At 50.8% G+C, this 22,298-nt stretch overlaps 1 protein-coding gene across 1 annotated transcript in view; it reads right to left on the bottom strand.

Annotated features, from left to right (window-relative positions):
- The window catches only part of LOC137426869 (voltage-dependent T-type calcium channel subunit alpha-1G), a 313,379-nt gene extending 295,402 nt beyond the window's left edge, over positions 1 to 17,977 (bottom strand). The window contains exon 1 of the mRNA XM_078778945.1: positions 17,843 to 17,977. The gene's annotated coding sequence lies outside the window, so the exon portion shown is untranslated. The remainder of the gene's footprint in view (positions 1 to 17,842) is intronic.
- Between the last annotated feature and the right edge of the window lie 4,321 nt (positions 17,978 to 22,298).

The following is a 22,298-nucleotide window of genomic DNA, read 5'->3' as shown; positions in this document are numbered from 1 at the left end:
GCGGATTTTCGTCGACCTTCGCGGATTTTCGTCGGCCTTTGCGGATTTTCGTCGGCCTTTGCGGATTTTCGTCGGCCTTCGCGGATTTTCGTCGGCCTTCGCGGATTTTCGTCGGCCTTCGCGGATTTTCGTCGGCCTTCGCGGATTTTCGTCGGCCTTCGCGGATTTTCGGCGGCCTTCGCGGATTTTCGGCGGCCTTCGCGGATTTTCGGCGGCCTTCGCGGATTTTCGGCGGCCTTCGCGGATTTTCGTCGGCCTTCGCGGATTTTCGTCGGCCTTCGCGGATTTTCGTCGGCCTTCGCGGATTTTCGTCGGCCTTCGCGGATTTTCGTCGGCCTTCGCGGATTTTCGTCGGCCTTCGCGGATTTCCGTCGGCCTTCGCGGGATTTTCGTCGACCTCCCTGGGTTTTCATCGGCCTTCACGGATTTTCGGCGGCCTTCGCGGATTTTCGGCGGCCTTCGCGGATTTTCGTCGGCCTTCGCGGATTTTCGTCGGCCTTCGCGGATTTTCGGCGGCCTTCGCGGATTTTCGTCGGCCTTCGCGGATTTTCGGCGGCCTTCGAGGATTTTCGTCGGCCTTCGCGGATTTTCGGCGGCCTTCGCGGATTTTCGGCGGCCTTCGCGGATTTTCGGCGGCCTTCGCGGATTTTCGGCGGCCTTCGCGGATTTTCGTCGGCCTTCGTGGATTTTCGTCGGCCTTCGCGGATTTTCGTCGGCCTTCGCGGATTTTCGTCGGCCTTCGCGGATTTTCGTCGGCCTTCGCGGATTTTCGTCGGCCTTCGCGGATTTTCGTCGGCCTTCGCGGATTTTCGTCGGCCTTCGCCGGCCTTCGCGGATTTTCGTCGGCCTTCGTGGATTTTCGTCGGCCTTCGCGGATTTTTGTCGGCCTTCGCGGATTTTGTCGGCCTTCGTGGATTTTCGGCGGCCTTCGCGGATTTTCGGCGGCCTTCGCGGATTTTCGGCGGCCTTCGCGGATTTTCGGCGGCCTTCGCGGATTTTCGGCGGCCTTCGCGGATTTTCGGCGGCCTTCGCGGATTTTCGTCGGCCTTCGCGGATTTTCGTCGACCTTCGCGGATTTTCGTCGACCTTCGCGGGATTTTCGCCAGCCTTCGCGGGATTTTCGTCGACCTTCGCGGGATTTTCGTCGACCTTCGCGGGTTTTGTCTCACCATTTCCCGGGACTTTCATCGACCTTCACGGATTATCTTCAACACTCTCAGGATTTGTGTCACCATTCACACATTTCGCCTCGCCATTCACGGTTTGGTCCTCTATTCGCAGATTTTCGCGACTCAGGAACCTATCCCCCCTTTTTCCATTGAAACAATGCCACGCTATTTACGGGTTTCCCAATTCGTGGATTTTCCAGGAACGTATGCGGGGTCGGACTGTGTATATATATATATATATATATATATATATATATATATATATATATATATACATATATATATATATATATATATGTATATATATATATATATATATATATATATGTATATATATATATATACAGTGCATTCAGAAAGTATTCAGACCCCTTCACTTTTTTCACATTTTGTTATGTTGCAGCCTTGTGCTGAAATCGTTTAAATTCATTTTTCCCTCATCAATCTACACTCAATACCCCATAATGACAAAGAGAAAACAGGATTTTAGAAAGTTTTGCAAATTTATTAAAAAGAAAATACTGAAATGTCACATTGACATAAGTATTCATACCCTTTGCTATGACAATTGAAATTTAGCTCAGGTGCCTCCCATTTCTCTTCATCATCTTTGAGATGTTTCTACACCTTGATTGGAGTCCATCTGTGGTAAATTCAATTGATTGGACATGATTTGGAAAGGCACACACCTGTCTATATAAGGTCTCACAGCTGGCAATGCATATCAGAGCAAAAACCAAGCCATGAGGTCGAAGGAACTGCCTGCAGAGCTCAGAGACAGGATTGTGTCGAGGCACAGATCTGGGGAAACCTACAAAAAAAATTCTGCTTCTTTTAAGGTTCCCAAGAGCACAGTGGCCTCCATAATTCTTAAATGGAAGAGGTTTGGAACAACCAGGACTCTTCCTAGAGCTGGCCGCCCGGCCAAACTGAGCAATCGGGGGAGAAGGGCCTTGGTAAAAGAGGTGACCAAGAACCCGATGGTCACTCTGGTTGAGCTCCAGAGATCCTGTGTGGAGATGGGAGAAACTTCCAGAAGGACAACCATCACTGCAACACCCCACCGATCTGGGCTCTTTGGCAGAGTGGCCAGATGGAAGCCAAACAGTTCAATCTTGGTTTCATCAGACCACAGAATTTTGTTTTTCACAGTCTGAGAGTCCTTTAGTTGCTTTTTTGCAAACTCCAAGCGGGCTTTCATGTGTCTTTCACTGAGGAGAGGCTTCCGTCTGTAGGAAATCGAAGCTATTGCAATGTAATAGGATTTATGTGACAAGGAACTTTGACACAGGAGGAGGCCCACCCCCCACCAAAAGGCCCACCAAAGCCTGCGCTATTATTACCAACTGATGGTTATTTGTCTGTGCTCTCTCATTTTTAAATGCTAAGCTTCAAGCAAAGAAGAAGCACGTACCATTTTTATGCCTCCGTCGACAAAGACAAAATCGACGGAGGCATTATGTTTTCAGGTTGTCTGTCCGGCTGTCCATCCGTCCGTCTGTCTGTCCGTCCGCGATAACCTGAGAATGGCTGAAGGGATCTTAGTCAAAATTGGTGCAGGTATGTATAATGAGGTAAAGATGAATCGATTAGATTTTGGGGCCACAAGGTCAAAGGCCAAAGGTCAGAGGTCATGTTAGGTAAAAATCCTGGTACCGCGATAACGTGTAAACCAGTGATGGGATTCTGACCAAATTTGGCACACTTATGTAGAATGATGCAAATATTAAATGATTAGATTTTGGTGTCAAGAGGTCAAAGGCCAAAGTCTGTAAAGGTTTCTAACTTAAGAACAGCTGAAGTGATCTAATTGAAACTTGGAACAGATATGTATAATGATGTTGTAGCGGTTACCGCTGGATGCACACAATCGCCTTGCACCGGCCAGAACACGGCCAGACGCGCCTCTCCCGGGCATGCCCGGACTCACTGTTCCCGGGCACGCCCGAACCTCCCGGGCACGCCCGGTCTCGTCTTTCCCGGGCATGCCCGCTCTCGCCTTTCCAGGGCTCGCCCAGAGCGTCCGGGCATGCCCGCTATCGCCTTTCCAGGGCTCGCCCAGAGCGTCCGGGCATGCCCGCTATCGCCTTTCCAGGGCTCGCCCAGAGCGTCCGGGCATGCCCGCTATCGCCTTTCCAGGGCTCGCCCAGAGCGTCCGGGCATGCCCGCTATCGCCTTTCCAGGGCTCGCCCAGAGCGTCCGGGCATGCCCGCTCTCGCCTTTCCAGTGCTTGTCCAGAGCGCCCGGGCACGCCCAGCCTCGACTTGCCAGGCCGCAGCCAAACACGCCCGGGCAGGTCCAGACTCGCCTTTCCAAGTCTCGCCCTTGACACCCGGGCATGCCCAGTATAGCTTTTGCCGGGCAAACTTCCCGACATAAATGTGTATATATATTGCTGCCCGATAAACGGGCTTTTGTCAGAATACCTGAGCTGTTTTGTTTTAATAAAGCAACTCGGACGAATTCCGTCTTTGGTTGCGTCACTTCTTTCGACTCGCGTTGGAGCGCAGCTCCCTCACTGGTGACCTACCGACATGGACACGGCAGTGACTCTTAAACTGCCTACCTTCTGGGAGGCTCACACGGCTGTTTGGTTCGCCCAGGCGGACTCCCAGTTCGCCCTGCGAGGCATCACCGCGGACGACACCCGCTTCCACCACGTCGTGGCAGCGCTCGGTTCCGCCACCGCGGCCCGCGCCCTCAGCCTCCTCGAGCACCCGCCCGCTGCCGACAAGTATGACGCGCTGAAGACGCTCCTCCTCGACGCTTTCGCCCTCTCACCGGCGGCACGCGCACGGCACCTGCTCGACCTGCCCGAGCTCGGCGACACGCGCCCATCCGAGCGCATGGACTATATGCTCTCGCTGCTCGGTGAGCACTCTCCGGATTTTCTGTTCCGCGAGTTGTTCCTTCGCCAGCTGCCTCACCCGGTACGCCTCGCCCTGGCTGGCACGTCGATCACCGATCCCCGCGCCCTCGCCAGGGAAGCCGATAAGATCTCCTCGGCGGGCCAACACATCGGCGCGGCTACCTGGAGCCTGCCGCCGTCCGAGGGGACACCCGAGCGCCCTGCGCGGTTGGAGGCCGAACTGCCGGTGAAACTGGCGGCCGCCACGCCGCACCGACCGCTTCCGACACGACGGCCGGGGCCTCCACCTGACCAGGCGTGGTGTTATTACCACGCCAGGTTCGGACACAAGGCTCGGACGTGCCGACCCCCGTGCACTTTCGGCAAGTCGGGAAACGGCCGGGCCGGCGTTCATTCCCAGCCATGAGCTTTTTATTCGGGACAAAGCGTCACGGGCGGCGTTTCCTTTGTGACACCGGCGCCCAACTGAGCGTCATACCCGCCTCCGAGCAGGACAGGCGGGACGCCGTTTGCGGCCCCTCTTTGGTCGCTGCTAATGGCTCGGCCATACGCACTTTCGGCCCGCGCAACGTCACCCTCTGCTTCGGCAGCCAGCGCTTTCAGTGGACCTTTGTGACCGCCTGCGTCCCTATGGCTTTGCTGGGCGCCGACTTCCTCTGCACGCACGGGCTGCTGGTCGACGTCAAACGTCGTCGCTCTTGTCAACCGCCGAGACCTTCAGCTCCCTGGCGTGCACGATGAGCAGCTCCACGCCGACCGAACTGGCGTGCGCCCCTCCCGACGGCGAACGAGTTCGCTCGCCCTGCTCGCGGAATTCCCGGCCCTCACACGGCCGACGTTTTCGGCCGTCGCAGTGCGGCATGGGATCGAGCACCACATACCCACTACGGGCCCGCCGGTCTACGCCAGGGCCGCCCGCCTCGACCCGGCCAAGCTCGCCGTGCAAAGGCCGAGTTCGACGCGGTGGAGCACCTCGGCATCGTGCGGCGCTCCAATAGCGCGTGGGCCTCACACTGCACATCGTGCCAAAAGCCGGGGGGCGGATGGCGCCCGTGTGGCGACTACCCGCCGCCTCAACGACGCTACCACCCCCGACAGGTACCCGATCCCGCACATCCAGGACTTTTCCGCCCGTTTGGCTGGACGGGTCATATTTTCAAAAATTTGACCTGATACGGGGATACCACCAGGTACCTGTCCGGGCGGCCGACGTCCCGAAGACGGCCGTCATCACGCCGTTCGCCTGTTCGAATTTTTGAGGATGCCGTTTGGCCTCAAGAACGCGGCCCAGGCGTTCCAGCGCTTAATGGACGGCGTGCTGCGCGACCTGCCATTTCTTTTCGTCTATCTGGATGACATCCTCGTCGCCAGCACGTCCCGCGCCCCGAGCACCTCCTCCACCTCCGAACACTGTTCGGTCGCCTCAGCGAGCACGGCTTAATTGTCAACCCGGCCAAATGCCACTTCGGCACGACGACCGTTGACTTTTTGGGCCACCGCATCACCAAGACCGGGCCGTGCCGCTGCCGACCAAGGTCGAGGCCATCACCACATTCCCGCGTCCCCGTTCCATCAAGGCACTACAAGACTTCCTCGGCATGGTGAATTTTTATCACCGATTCGTGCCCCGCGCTGCTCAGCTCATTGCGGCCCCTTTACGAGGCCCTCCGGTGCAAGCCGGCCAAGCATGACATCGTTTGGTCCGCGGCCATGGACGCGGCCTTCGCGAGCGCAAAACGGGCCCTCGCCGACGCAACGCTGCTGGCTCACCCGGTGCTCAACGCGCCCATCGCCCTCACTACGGACGCCTCCAACTACGCGGTGGGCGCCGTCCATGAACAATGGGTGGACGGGGTTTGGCAGCCACTCGCTTTTTTCAGCCGGCAGCTCCCGCCGAACGAGTTAAAATACAGCACGTTCGACCGCGAGCTGCTCGGTCTATTCCTGGCCGTTCGCCATTTCCGACACCTCCTGGAGGGACGCCCGTTCACGGCTTTCGTCGACCACAAGCCGTTGGTCTATGCAATGGCCAAAGTCACGGAGCCGTGGTCGGCCCGCCAGCAGCGCCACCTCTCCGCCGTGTCGGAATTCACCACGGACATCCGGCACGTCGCCGGCAAAGACAACGCTGTGGCCGACTGTCTTTCTCGGGCCAGCTGCGAACGCGGTCCACCTCGGCGTGGACTTCGCGCTCATGGCGGCCGACCAGACGACCGGACACCTCGGTGCAGGCCCTCCGGGCAGCGGACACGGGGCCTCCGCCTGGCCGACATCCCCTTCGCGGGCACCGTCCTGCTCTGCGACGTCTCCCAGGGCCAGCCTCGCCCCATCGTGCCCGTTTCCTGGCAGCGCCGCATCTTCGCCTCCATCCACGGCCTTTCTCACCCGGGGCCGGAAAGCTTCTCAGAAGCTGGTGTCGGCGCGTTTCGTCTGGCACGGCCTTCGACGGAACGTCCGCGACTGGGCCAACGCCTGCACGGCCTGCCAGCGGGCCAAGGTCCACCGCCACACCCAGGCCCCGCTGGCACCTTTCACCGTGCCTGCACGGCGTTTCGACCACGTCCACGTGGACCTGGTGGGGTCCCCTGCCCCATCGCGGGGGTTCACCCACCTGCTCACCATGGTGGACAGGACCACCAGGTGGCCGGAGGCCGTGCCCCTCACCTCCACCACCACCACCGACGTGGCGCAGGCGTTCATCGCCACCTGGGTCGCGCGGCTTCGGCGCACTGGCGGACATCTCGTCCGACCGCGGCCCACAGTTCACGTCCGAACTTTGGGGCGCGGTCGCCCGCTCGTTGGGGGTCACGCTGCACCGCACCCACGGCCTACCACCCCCAAGCCAACGGGTTGTGCGAGCGGTTTCACCGCTCCATGAAGGCCGCACTCACGACGGTTGGACCGACCAGCTGCCGTGGGTCCTTTTGGGGCTCCGCACGGCCCCCAAGGAGGACCTCCGGGCGTCCGCCGCCGAGCTCGTCTACGGCCAGCCCGCTCCGCGTCCCCCGGGCGAGTTCGTGCCCGACGCTACCAGTCCCCTGGTCCGCCGCACACCAGTGCTCGGACCTCCAGGAGGCCGCCCGCCGATTTGCCCCCGTGCCAACGTCCCGCCACGGTGGCCCCCAGTCCTACGTCCCCCCGGCGCTTCGCACAGCGGAGTACGTCTTTGTGCGTCATGACGCGCACCGGGGGCCACTCCGGCCGCTGTATGACGGGCCCTTCCGGGTCCTGCGACGGGGCGACAAGTCCTTTGTCGTCGACGTTGGCGGCCGGTCGGACCGGATCTCTGTGGACCGCCTCAAACCGGCGCACATGGACGTCGACCGACCACCACGGTTGGCCCTTCCTCTGCGGCGAGGCAGCCCCCCGTCCACAGTTCCCCCCAGCTCGACCACCCACCACCAACGTCGGACCCCTCCCCACGACCCTCCAGGGGTCGCTTCGGTCCGGGTCATCCGGACCCCCCTTAAATTGACCCTGCCGGTGCAGGTCGATTCTGGAGGGGGCGTGTGTAGCGGTTACCGCTGGATGCACACAATCGCCTTGCACCGGCCAGAACACGGCCAGACGCGCCTCTCCCGGGCATGCCCGGACTCACTGTTCCCGGGCACGGCCCGAACCTCCCGGGCACGCCCGGTCTCGTCTTTCCCGGGCATGGCCCGCTCTCGCCTTTCCAGGGCTCGCCAGAGTGTCCGGGCATGCCCGCTATCGCCTTTCCAGGGCTCGCCCAGAGCGTCCGGGCATGCCCGCTATCGCCTTTCCAGGGCTCGCCCAGAGCGTCCGGGCATGCCCGCTATCGCCTTCCAGGGCTCGCCCAGAGCGTCCGGGCATGCCCGCTCTCGCCTTTCCAGTGCTTGTCCAGAGCACCCGGGGCACGCCCAGCCTCGACTTGCCAGGCCGCAGCCAAACACTCCCGGGCAGGTCCAGAACTCGCCTTCAAGGCTTGCCCTTGACACCCGGGCATGCCCGGTATAGCTTTTGCCGGGCAAACTTCCCGACATAAATGTGTATATATATTGCTGCCCGATAAACGGGCTTTTGTCAGAATACCTGAGCTGTTTTGTTTTAATAAAGCAACTCGGACGAATTCCGTCTTTGGTCGCGTCACTTCTTTCGACTCGCGTTGGAGCGCAGCTCCCTCAATGTAAAGATTAACTGATTAAATTTTGGGGTGAAGAGGTCAAAGGTCAGAGGTCATGCCACATAAAAATGTGATAACCTCGAGAACAGCTGAATGGATTTAAATCAAACTTGGTACAAGTATTATAATGATGTATAGTCGTGGCCAAAAAATATTGGCAACCCTTGCACTTTTTTCAAATAATGCACCATTTCTTCAAGAAAAATTGTTGAAATTTAAATCTTTTGGTATCCACATATGTATTTCTTTTGGTTGTAGTGGAACAAAACAAAAAAGGCTGAAAACATTACTATTTATTAGCTTATTCCCCACAGAAGTCATAAAATAGCCCGGACAATATTATTAGCACCTTTAAAAGTTGTTAGAAATAATTAGATTTCAAGCATGTGATTCTCCTTTACTTTGGAATTGAACTCACCCGTAGTGAGTTGCAGGTGCCTGTAATATAAAAATCACTCATTCAACCAGTTTGAAGAGAGAAAAGGGGTCATTCTGCTGTCTTGTGTCACTGTGTGCACCGCAATGAGCATAGACAAAAGAAAGAAAACCAGAGAATTATCTGAGGAGGTCAGGCACAAGATTGTAGCCAAGCACGGACAATCTCAAGGCTACAAGTCCATCTCCAGAAACCTTGATGTGCCTGTTGTCCATCGTACGCAATTTTATCAGGAAGTTTAAGGCACATAGCACTGCAGCAAACCTCACTGGATGTGGCCGCAAGAGAAAACTAGATCGAAGATTGCAGCGAAGGATTGTTCCAATAGTGGAGAAAACAACTCGATCAACTGCCAAACAGATTCAAGCTGAGTTTCAGATACAAGGTATGACAGCTTCAACTCGCACCATGAGTCACCAACTCAATGAAAGGGGAGACCCAGGAGGACCCCACTGCTGAGAGAGAGAGACATAAGAAAGCCTGACAGGAGTTTGCCAAAACATCCCCTGAACAAACCAAAATCCTTCTGGGAGAATGTCCTGTGGACAGATGAGGCTAAATTAGAGCTTTTTGGTAAAGCACATCATCTCTATGTTTACAGAAAACAAAATGAAGCCTTCAAAGAAAAGAGCAACTTCCCTACAGTCAAATATGGAGGAGGTTCAGTGATGTTTTGGGGTTGCTGTGCTGCCTCTGGCACTGGGTGCCTTGAATGTGTGCATGGCATCATGAAATCAGATTACCAAGGCATTTTGGAGCACAATGTTCAACCTCGTGTCAGAACGCTGTGTCTCTGTCGAAGGTCATGGGTCTTGCAGCAGGACAATGACCCCCAAACACACTTCAAAAAGCACCCAGGAATGGTTCAAGACAACACGCTGGACTGTTCTGAAGTGGCCAGCAATGAGTCCAGATCTAAATCCCATTGAACACCTGTGGGGAAATCTGAAAATAGCAGTTGGGAGAATCTGGGAGAACTGGAGCAGTTTTCAAAAGAACAATGGGCCAAACTGCCAGACAAGAGGTGTAGGAAACTCATTCATGGCTATAGGAATCGCTTGACTACAGTTATTTTGTCCAAAGGTTATGCTACCAAATATTAAGTCTTGGGTGTCAATAATGTTGTCAATGCCATTTCTTTTTATTTTCTGATTTAAAAGGATATATTAAGTTCTGAATCAAAAACAAAGGTTCTGTAATACTAACAGTGAAACAAGCGTTACGCCTAGGTCCCCCGTCGGTAAAGTGATGCGAGTTGACAAAGTGGAAGACGCAAGACGGCCATCTTGGATTTTGACGTGGCGACCCAATTTTCAATAGCCTCCTCCCTTATGCGTACATACACCCACACACCAGATTAGAAGTGGGTACTTCGCTTATTTTTCAAGATATTACGCTCACAAGGTTCAGACATACATGGCGGCGGCCATCTTGGATTTTGACGTGGCGACCCAGTTTTCAATAGGGTTCTTCCTTATGCCTAGATACACCCACACACCAGATTATAAGTTGGTACTTCGCTTATTTTTCAAGATATTTCGCTCACAAGGTTCAGACATATACAGTCATGTGAAAAAGTAAGTACACCCCATGTAAAGTTTTGACCTTTTCAACATATTTCAACATACAGCTATTTGATCTTCATTTCAACAATATTGATAGATAAAGGTGATATAATATAACAAATATCATGAAACATTTACATTTTGTAGTCCACTGTATAATTTAAATAGACATAAATGCAAATTTCGAATGTGGAAAAAGTAAGTACACCCCTACATTTATCACGACTTCAAATACCTAAAATTAGAATCAGGTGCACTAGCTCAGGTGCAAATGATTAGAATGAGGAGCTGTGCTCCTACGCGAGTCGAAAGGAATGACGCGACAAAAGACGGGAATTCGTCCGAGCTCCTTTATTGGTAAAACGAAAACTCAGGTACTCTGAAAAGCCCGTTTATCGGGTAGCAATATATATAAGCACAATCAAACACGTCATGCCGGAAGCCACGCCTCCCAAGCCGGGCGCGGCATGCCGATCGGAGCGTTTGCCCGGGAAAGGCGAGTCTGGGCATGCCCGGGCAGCCTGGGCGAGCCCGGTACAGTGATCGCTGCCTGGTTGCGTCATCGGCAGGTGTAAGGCGATTGTGTATGCTCAGCGGCAACCGCTACAAGAACATCGTTAGAGAGGATCTTGGAGGAACCTGTCTTATTTAAACCTCAGACATTTAGTTTGGTTTGCACTTTGTTGTTGAAGTGTGCGGCGTCACCATGCCTAGATCAAAAGAGCTCTCTGAGGCCTTCAGAAAGAAGGTTATCGATGCCTACGAGTCTTCTGGGAAGGGATTTAAAAGGATCTCCAAACAATTTGAAATCAATCATTCGACTGTCCAGAAGATCATCTACAAGTGGAGAAGATTCCAAACAACTACCAACTTGTTCAGGCCAGGCCGGCCCAGCAAGTTCAGTACGAGATCAGACTTCAAGATGCTGAAAGAAGTCTCTAAGAACCCCAGAATGTCATCAGGGAACCTACAGGTAGCTCTTGCCACTGTTGATGTCAAAGTGCACGAGTCTACCATTAGAAAGAGGCTGCACAAATTTGATCTACATGGGAGGTGTGCCAGGAGGAAACCTTTGCTGTCCAGAAGGAACATCAGGGCAAGACTAAAGTTTGCCAATGAACACCTCGGCAAAGACCAGCACTTCTGGAACAATGTGCTCTGGACAGATGAATCAAAGGTAGAGCTATTTGGCCACAGTACCAGAAGACATGTTTGGCGAAAACCAAAGACAGCATTTGACCACAAGAGCCTGATACCAACTGCAAAGCATGGGGGTTGAAATATTATGGTTTGGGGCAGCTTTGCTGCATCAGGGCCTGGGCAGTTCACCATCATAGAATCCACTATGAATTCTTCATTGTACCAGAGGGTGCATGAGGATAATGTGAGGCCATCTGTCGGAAAGTTGAAGCTCAACCGAAGGTGGACCTTGCAACATGACAATGACCCTAAACATACCAGTAAATCCACCAAGGAATGGCTGAAAAGAAAGAAATGGAGGGTTCTGGAATGGCCAAGTCAAAGCACGGATCTAAATCCCATCGAGATGTTGTGGGGGGATTTGAAACGAGCTGTGCATGCACGAAACCCCTCAAACATCGCACAGCTGAAAGAATTCTGCATGGAGGAGTGGGCAAAAAGATCTCCCAGTCGATGTCAGAGACTGGTAGACAGTTATACGAAACGCCTACTTGAGGTTGTTTCTGCCAAAGGGGGCAATACCACCTAGTAGAGCCAAGGGTGTACTTACTTTTTCCACATGCGAAATTTGCATTTATGTTTATTTTAATTATACAATAGACTACAAAATGTAAATGTTTCACGATATTTGTTATATTATATCACCTTTATCTATCAATATTGTTGAACTGAAGATCAAATAGCTATATGTTGAAATATGTCGAAAAAGTCAAAACTTTACATGGGGTGTACTTACTTTTTCACGTGACTGTATATGGTGGCGGCCATCTTGGATTTTGACGTGGCGACCCATTTTTCAATAGCGTTCTTCCTTATGCCGAGATACACCCACACACCAAATTAGAGGTTGGTACTTCGCTTATTTTTCAAGATATTCATCTCACAAGGTTCAGACATACATGGCGGCTGCCATCTTGGATTTTGACGTGGCGACCCAATTTTCAATAGCGTTCTTCCTTGTGCCTAGATACACCCACACACCAGAATAGAAGTTGGTACTTCACTTATTTTTCCAAGATATTTCGCTTACAAGGTTCAGACATATATATGGTGGCGGCCATCTTGGATTTTGACGTGGCGACCCAGTTTTCAATAGAGTTCTTCCTTATGCCTAGGTACACCCACACACCAAATTAGAAGTTGGTACTTCGCTTATTTTTCAAGATATTCATCTCACAATGTTCAGACGTACATGGCGGCGGCCATCTTGGATTTTGACGTAGCGACCCAATTTTCAATAGTGTTCTTCCTTATGCCGAGATACACCCACACACCAGATTAGAAGTTGGTACTTCGCTTATTTTTCAAGATATTCAGCTCACAAGGTTCAGACATACATGGCATCAGACATACATGGCGGCGGCCATCTTGGATTTTGACGTGGGTTGCACCCACACACCAAATTCAAATGCGGTCCTTCGCTTACGCACGCATGCACGCCCGCACGCACGCCCGCATGCACGGATGGACGGAAGGAACACACGGACGGAGGGGAAAACCATAGTCCCCCTTTCGCTCCGCGGTGCGACGGGGGACAATAAAGAATTGTGGAAACCAAATACTTAAAATACTTGTTAATTTCAACTTATTTTTAGAGAACATCGTGAGCTATTTGAAAAAAGTGCAACGGTGCCAATATTTTTGGCCACGACTGTAATAATGTGGGCGGAGGCACATCGGTCGACGTCGTGACGTCGAAGAGTGTTGGTCTACTTCATCTTTGGAATGACTCGGCCAAGGTTCGAAACACCGACCTCCCAGAATCAGAATAGACGCTCTAACCATTACACCACAGAAGCTATTTATTTCAATATTTATTTCCATATGAAGAAGGGAAATTAACATACAAATGGTCCTCAGTCTCGGCAGGACTGCACTGAGTCTAACGAGTGGTCACATTCATTTCTGTGCTCTAACGTTTTTGGGGGGAGGTTAGATGGGTTTCTTCCGCTTGCCCATTCTTCCTCCACGGGAGGTCGTGATGCGACACCATTGGATGGTCATGAATCAGTTCAAATAACTACACTAAAGCTTAAATAACCCAATCTTGATCGGGTGACTGAACTTGTTGTCACATATAATCGAAATACTATGTCATGTTTTCAATGTATAAATGTGGAAGAAAGCAGTGATCCATTTTGGTCAACATAAGCAGTATCCAATTTGATCTGACAAGTGCAAGTCTCCATTGGTATACAGGCAGTCCCCGGGTTACGAACGCCCGACTTACGAACGCCCGTACTTACGTATCGACCTCCCGTAAAGCCTATTATTTAAAAAAAAAAAAAAAAAAAATTTGTTGTTGTTGTATACAGAATCGAGGCTCGTGAAAGAGCTGACATTTATCACACAGAAAAAAATCAGACACACAAAGTATATAATAAGGGGAGCGGTAGACAAGAGAAATATGAGAAAAGCTCTGTTCAAGCCACCCTTGATGTTTACTTTAAGAAAATTGACCAGCACCAGGTCCATCCTCTCCAGCACCAGGTCCATCCTCTCCGGCACCAGGTCCATCCTCTCCAACACCAGGCCCATCATCTCGGAGAGATATATCAGGGTATGATTGTTTCAAGGTTTGCAAGACATCAATTGGAACGAGAGTAAGTGTTAACCTTTAATCATTATCTTTTCTTTTCTATCTAAACAGTTTAAGAAATGTTTCTTTCATGTTTTTTATACCTCTAGATGTTTCTAGGTAAAATAGATACTATATACTAAGACAAACATTTGACTAATTGACACGAGATGTGAACCGTACGTAACTGTTCCGACTTACATACAAATTCGACTTACAGACAGACTTAAAAACGGAACTCGTTCGTAACCCGGGGACCACCTGTAGTTGATACTACTACTACAACAACAACAACAACAACAACAACAACAACAGGCATTTTAAGGCCATTTTCTGTGTTAGAGCGGGGGTTAGCCTTGCGGGCCCCATGACAATCTTCTTCATTTTGCCCTATTTTCTACATCTCCCCTTGTTAACCCCCTTGCCCGCATTTCTTCTTCCACCACCTTCAGCCAAGTCTTTCTCGGTCCTCCCAGTCCTCTACTTCCTTCTACATACATTTCCATCACTCTTCTCAACCAGTCACTTGCATCCTTCCTCAACACATGACCAAACCATCTCAACCTGTTTCTCTTCACAGCATCCATCACAGGCTCTATTCCCATCATCTTTCGCAATTCATCATTTGTCTTCCTCTCTCTCAACGATACTCCGCACATCCACTGAACAATTCACATTTCCACCCTTTCCAGCCTTCGTTGCTGCTCTACGTTCATTACCCATGTCTCACTCCCATAAATCATAACACTTCTCACACATGCAGCATACACCTTTCCCTTCAGCTTCAACGACACTCCCCTCCTCTCAGCATGCCACTCAGTTCCCGAAACTTCCTCCATGCACATCTCACTCGAGCAACCGTTGCCGAGTCTGATCCACCTTCTCCATTCAGGTATAGTTGATACTGTCAAAGGTATTTCCTGGATAAGGAATAGCCTGGGTAATTTGAGATAGTCTCCTCAGCTGCCGTAAGAGCAGGAATTTCAAATTTGGAAAGAGCACCGGCATACAATGAAACTATTCTTTAGAAAAGAATCACAAAATCTTGGCTGTGCACAAACACTCACCGTTGGGACAGTCGGCAAAAAATCCCTTAAAAATGGCTGCTACCTGAAGAGAACCAGAATGATAGTCCCTCGTGGGCCCTGTTTGGAGCGAAATCAAACCCAGAGCAGACAACTGAAAGGCGAGTGCATTACAGCGAAGCATTAAAAGAAGCATTCAGGGGGCTAATTGAATAACATAGAGGAATTTCAATGAACCCAGATTATGAATCACCTGGCTACAAATAGAGCTTGGGTTTGAGGCTGTATACATGAAAATATTAAATATAACTGAAGTCGATTCAGGGAATACTCACGGTAAATTACCATAAAATCTTGAAACTCGTATGTGTTCAAAACTCAGGAGGGGAAACGTATTCAAAATCAAATCTTGCCAGATGACTTCAGTTGCTTGTAAGAGCATTACTGATTTAAGGCACAGAATATGGTACCCTAGGGTGGACCGCTGAGAGGTATGTGCACTCGCCTTCGCACTGTCCACCCGGGGTTCGAATCTCGACCCCAGGTATAAACAGTCACCCTGATGTTTGACATGCAGGACATCAATGGTGTTTGACAGGACATCAATGTGTGTGCCGTCCATCTGATGTTCGCAAAGCCAAAATATTAGACTGCTAGCACCTGTCATTGGTGGACGTAAAAGATCCCACTGGTCTTTTGCAAAGAGCAGGCGAGTTATCACCAGCAATCTGGACAAATTACAAGTTCCTGCCACGACTGACTGTTAGGAAGGCAATTGAAACCACCTGGTAGAATCATTGCTTGGAAAATGATTTCGCAGCTCCGGCGTTAAGTCAAAAGGGTGGTACCTTTCCTTATCGATGCATCGCTAATTGTGCGACGATGCCGTTCCAGCGGCACAAGTCAATGGACATGGCGTAGTTGAGGTCATGATGACCATCAGATCCTTGGTGAAATGTATTGTGAAGCCCGATTTATAAACAATCCTCAATACTCTACTCACTTACCGCAGGACTCCCATGAGAACGCAATCGGTGCTTTCGGGCCCGGGTGTGTGCAAACACTGCATCAGATTCCAGGTTGGAGCGCATCGATTGCAGAAAAATTGATTGGCCGTGGCAAGTTAACACAACAACCATGACCTCAAAAAAAAAAAAACACGCTGAGGTTCAAGAAAAAAGCAATTTAAAGGTATAAACCCAACCATGTGGCGCCGCGTGAATCTTTGTCATTTGGTTCTTCAATAATAACGAGAGTAAGACAGGTCGGTGGTCTCTGTCTTCGACCGTCTCTTTTCTAGTCTTGTGCCCTCTGCTCTTTGTGGGCTTGTCCCCCCTGGGTTTCTGCACGGCTCACGGGGTCCGCCATCAACCCCCACATGGCGAAACTCCCAAAATCGAGGATCACTGCTCACCTCCAGTCATTCGTTCCTCTTAAGCCTGTGGAACCAACTTCCACATTCTCTTAAATCTCATTCTTCCCTCCAGGTCTTCAAGAGAACTGTTGACCATGATCTCAGATCGTCCCCAACCCCAAAACCTTGATCTTTTCTACCAGCTGACGCTACATCCCCAAGCTCACCTCCTTCCAAATTTCCAGTTTTTCCTTCCTGAGAGTTTCCTTCTGCATCCATCTTGTCCATGCCATGCATCCTCCCCTACCCCTCATCCATTATTTGTCCAAGTCTCCCTCTATTTTGTCCTTCAATCCTGCTGCTTGTGTTTCCCGGAGGTCGTGGTGGACTAGACGTGCGTTTTGCTTCGTAGACCATCGGGGCACGCATAGAACATCGAAAACCCAGCTCCCTCCAAGTCACTGGACTCTGCTCCTTTCATATTCCCAATTAATCCCACCTTGTTGTCGGTCGCGGGGTAAGTTTGGTCCAAGTCATTCACGAGTCCAACGCAGGTCAGGCCAAACGGTTGACTGAAGACAATTTTGGGCAGGTATTTGTGGTTTGTTCAGGTTCGAGATGTCAGATCCACTTTTTTGAAATTCCGACTTCTTTCCTGGAAGTCCTAACAATGTCCATGTGTTTTATACATCTCCCACCCCCTTCCCGTACCTCCTCCACCAAGCCCTCTCCCTCCCACAGATCTCCCGATGTCCCTGCTCTCACATGTACTTGTGTGCTTCCCTCTCCCTCCGCATCTTGTCTCCCGCTTCCTTTATCTTATGTTATGTGTCAGTTTGTCTTTTTGTGATTAATGTTAGCTCTTACATGAGCCTCGATCTTGTTGTATACAAAAAAAGAAGAAGCTCGCCCACTCTTCATACTAAAGGACACAGTTGGATCGTTAACGTCCACCAACATAATGCTGCCAGTAGGGACGTCCGGCTTCAGGTACGTATACAAGGGTGTGGGGAAAACCTCTGGGAGCGTTTGGGAGCTAACGGTTATGGAGCACAGTCACGTGTCGTTTTCTCCGCGATTGTTTTCTTTATCCAGCGGGCTATGCCCTCAGGGAGTCGTGTCATGTCGCCCCCCGGGCACTCTTCCAATCGAGTTCACGTCCATCCTGTCACGCGTTCACGTCCCATTATAAGCACCCTCGTACGTAGCGTGTACGTGCTTCACCAGCTCGCGTTTAACTCCCACCCGGAGCGAGATCGGACATCACGAAGAGCCAAACTTGTGCGGGAATCGAACCTGAGGCGATCTTCCTCACGTACACCCAACGTGCTTTTAAGCGCGGGAGAAAAAAAACCTACGTGCGTGTACGTCCGCAAGTGTCGGCTACAGCTCGTTTATTATTTCGTGCATGAAGTCGAGGCTCATGGAATATAGAACACTTACAACGGGTAACGTTTAAAATATTAAATAATCTCGGAGGTGACGTTAATAAGAGTCGTACTCACCACAGCGACGGTGGTCTCGGGTCCAGGACGGTCTAGTCGAGACCCCCATCCCCGCCCCCACCCTCTTCGCCATCTCCCCGGTGCCGTGGCTCCGGCGACGGAGCGCAGAGTCCTCGCTTCCCCGCGGAATCCCGCGCCGCCTCTCGTCCTCCTCCCCCGCCGCACGCGCACGCTAATGACGCGCGACGGAAGTCCGAGGTCGATGAGCGCGGGTGGTGAGCGCGAGCTGCTCCTCTCGTCCCTCAGAATGCGACACTCACCGCCCGCGGTCCCCACCCATGCACTCTCCTCTCCGCTCCCTCACTTCTTCCACCCTTCGCTCGAACTGCTCGGACTCCCGATTCAGGATCGTGAGGGACGCATCGTTAAGCCGGCTGTGCCGTCGACTTGCAACTCGCGTGAGCGCGTTTCTTCCGTCGCTACTCGAAATCCTCCTTTATGGCGAGACATGCTGCGGGAGGGGGAGTAATGGGAGGGGGAAACACGTCAGACGAACTGGTCTCCTGCTTTTTTGGGGCTTTTGCTTTATTGAGTAGATTCTTTTAAACCCTCATCATCACGACAGCGCCCAAATAAGGGGTCCGTCCTGGAAATGAGTCAGAAATTGTTTACCTGTCGGCTGCCGGTGTCCCCACCCCAAGACCGCTCAAAACTACCTGCCGAATCAAAAAAAAATTCAATTGAAGATGCAAAAACTCCCACAGATCACGTGACCCGCGGGAGCGGGATCGCCATCGTGGTTCATCGACTGAATCACGTGAAACAACCTCCGACAGAGCGGACTGATGGAGGTCTCCCGTACATGGCGGGACTCTCCCCGTCGAGGTCAATCCGCGCTGGACCCCGTCGCGCAACCTCGAGCTCCCCCTCGTGGTCCTTTTGGTGCTTTCACACCGACAGGAAAAAAAGTTTCCATCACGAAGAAGCCTTTTTGCGAATGATCAAAATGACCGCGAAAACGTCTCGATGAGCTGTAACTTGGCCGCCAACAATGGACCGTCCGTTAAATATCAGCATGTGGGTTGACTCAGCCCGTCATCCTTCCAAGGTCGGCGAAATCAGGCCTCGCTTACTGCTAACGGAGGGGGGCACTGCATCAGCGGCACCACAGCGAAACAATAATCACAATAATGCTCAAAATACACGAAATGCTCCAAATTTAAGTTTAAGCTAAATTAAATTTTAAAAATTAAATTTTAATTTAAAATGCTCCAAAATTTAATTAAATAAACTTTAATTCAATTTTCACAAGAGAAGAAATTACTTCCTTTTTTTGTCATTGCATCCCATTAATTTTACCACTGATCCCGTCCCAATACCAACACACCACGTGAAAGCTGCAGGAAAAGGTCCACCCACCTCCTATTCTCAAAAATCCCCCACCACCTCCTACCCCCTCGCCTGACCCCCATGACACTCATTTCATCTTCGGGGCAGGCACTCACTTGAAGGACCAGATGCCGACCTTAGCCGTTGACCTTCAGTGCTGGTGATTATTCATTGGTTGCCGTCATGGTGATGACTCAGCGCAGGCAGCCACTTGCAAACATGTTGTCTGGGCTCATCCATTTTTTACGTACGCAAAATTATGCGGCACGCCACATCAAACTACCCCCCTTCCAGTCCCGCTTTTTCTTTCCATCTTCTCCTGTGTGCTCCATACAAACCCCCTTCCCTCCCCCTGTAAATGTCCTCCAAACTTTTCTGTCTCTCCAATGACTAATTTTTTTTTCTGTTTAAATTCTCTCCATTCCGTACTTTGTACCCTTCAGCGTAGAAAATACAACCCCTGAACCCCACAACGGCCAAAAAAAACCTTGCTTATTCTCAAGCTGGGAGACAGTGGTGTGGCGGAGATAGGAGAGGGAGAGGGGAGTGGTGGAGACAGGAGTGGGGGAGGGACAGGGGAGTGGGGAGGAGAGAGGAGTGGGGGAGGGACAGGGGAGTGGGGAGGAGAGAAGAGTGGGGGAGGAACAGGGGAGTGGGGAGGAGAGAGGAGTGGGGGAGGGACAGGGGAGTGGGGAGGGACAGGGGAGTGGGGAGGAGAGAGGAATGGGGAGGGCCAGGGGGTGGGGAGGAGAGAGAGGATTGGGGGAAGGACAGGGGAGTGCGGAGGAGAGTGAAGAGTGGGGAAGGGAGAGAGAGGAGGGGATACTTTTGCAAGCTTTTCCCATCACTTGGGATGGGTACTCTTCCTAGTTATATATTTTGTAATATTTGCAGTGTCGCAGTATCGATATTTTGTAAATAAAAATAATTTGTATTTCAGCAATTAAGTACAACTTTCCAGAAAGTGCACATAGAGAGACTCTCATAAATGATTCATATCTACATATTATGTACTAATCACTTATTTGTGGAGTGCAGGATTGAGTTTAAATAGTTCAGGAGAAGATATTGAAATAACAATCAGAAATACTCCTTGATTGATTCGAGCGACTCGCAGCCGACAAGACCATTGTCTTCAGGTCAATGGAGTACTGCTCTCACCTATAGGGTCTCCTCTCTGGACCCCGTTATCCCCACCACCCCCAGCTCGTCTAAGATGCATGTGCTGTTTTAATCCCAAAATCCAGGCTTTTCACCCACCGCCACCCACTTTCGACTATTTCTCAAATCGCTTTCCTGAGACTGTCCAATCCCACTCTGCCCTTCAAAACTTCAAACAGGCAGGCAGTGCATTCCCCGTTTCACGTCATCTCCCATCCTTAACCGCAGTAGTTATTACCCCCATTAAACCTTCTAACTCAACCCTCTTACGAGCAAACTACTGTGTGGTGTCTCTCTCTCAGTTTGTTACCTTTTTACTCTCTGTCGCCTCACTCACTATTCAATGAGGCGAGATTTTGTATCCCCCCCCCAAAAAATGTACAAGCAAGCTTCGTCATGGTCTTTATTCCACACATCACTGCAGCCATGACGGTCTGTATATGTTGTTCTCCACGTCTTCCCTTTATAAGGGGTCGGGTCAAAGAGCACCAACCTCCTGTCCTGCCTTGACCACAATGGGGGAAGAGGCACTGTTGTCTCGAAGCAGACTAGTTCACCCCTCCCAGCCCATTAGCATCGCTAATTGTGCGACGATGCCCGTCCAGCGGCACAAGTCAATGGACATGGCATAGTTGAGGTCATGATGACTATCAGATCCTTGGTGAAAGGTATTGTGAAGCCCGATTTATAAACAATCCTCAATACTCTACTCACTTAACGCAGGACTCCCACGAGAACGCAATCGGTGCTTTCGGGCCCGGTGGCACCCTTGCACAAACTCTTCATTAACTTATGGAAAACATCAGACGCGAAATCAATGATATTGACGTGGCCATGTTGCATATACATATATATATATACATACATATACATACATATACATATATATACATATATATACAAATACATATATATATACATATATATACATATACATATACATATGTTTATACATATATATACATATATATACACATATATATACATATATATACATATATATATATATATACACATATATATACATATATATACATATATATATATATATATACATATATATATACATACATATACATATATATACATACATATACATATATATACATACATATACATATATATACATACATATACATATATATACATATACATATTGTCGTGCGACTCCGGTTAACACCAGAAGGTCGCGGATGGACCGAAACGGATTTAATGGAGGCGATAACCAAACACGGATTCGGCTATATGTCGCGCGGGAGGAAGAAGGAAAATGGAGGCTGCGCAAGCACTTAACTGCGACACTCCGACCCTGTAGGGGCAATCAACTCAAGCGGGCACAGGTTTGAATGGGAAAGGAAAATAATTCAAGGGTTTATTGAACCGGAACGCAGGAACAGGAAAACGCGGTAATAAACTAATAAAGAAGTCAAAATTGGGACGGCCCCACACACAGATACCAGAAACGAGACACAGGAATATGAATTAAAGGAAAAGAACACGTTGTGTAAAATGTAATGGGGATTGGCCTTATCTGTCCCTCGTCTTGTCTTGGTATCGTCCACCACGCGGCTCCAAGCTCCGCTCGTGCTCGCGCGCCACCAGGCCTTGCTCCAAATTCCAAAGCACCCACGAGGTCCCACAGCAGGAAAAGCACCGCACGTCCAACGCAGTCTAGTGGCCCCAAGCGAGGTCGATCTTCACACACGATCGGCCTGCCAAGTCGCAGTCAGCTCTCCCGAAGCAAACGTGCAAGACGCAAGCGAACTCCACTCGGGCTATGACTCAACTCAACTCGGGCTGCGCAAAACGAAGCGCCGGATGTCCAAAAGGCTAGCTGCGCAAACAAGAGCACGAACCGCAAGAGATGCAAGAGCCGCTAGAGACTGCCAGAGAGAACAAGATGGCGTTCGGCACTCCCTTAAATAACCTTTTCGGTGACATCAGCCTTGGCGCGCTACCAACCAGC

Source organism: Myxine glutinosa, chromosome 5 (assembly GCF_964187855.1).
Source record: "Myxine glutinosa chromosome 5, kmMyxGlut1.1, whole genome shotgun sequence".
Taxonomy (NCBI): domain Eukaryota; kingdom Metazoa; phylum Chordata; class Myxini; order Myxiniformes; family Myxinidae; genus Myxine; species Myxine glutinosa.
Note: the sequence above shows the minus strand (reverse complement) of the source record. Positions and strands in the feature narration are given on the sequence as shown.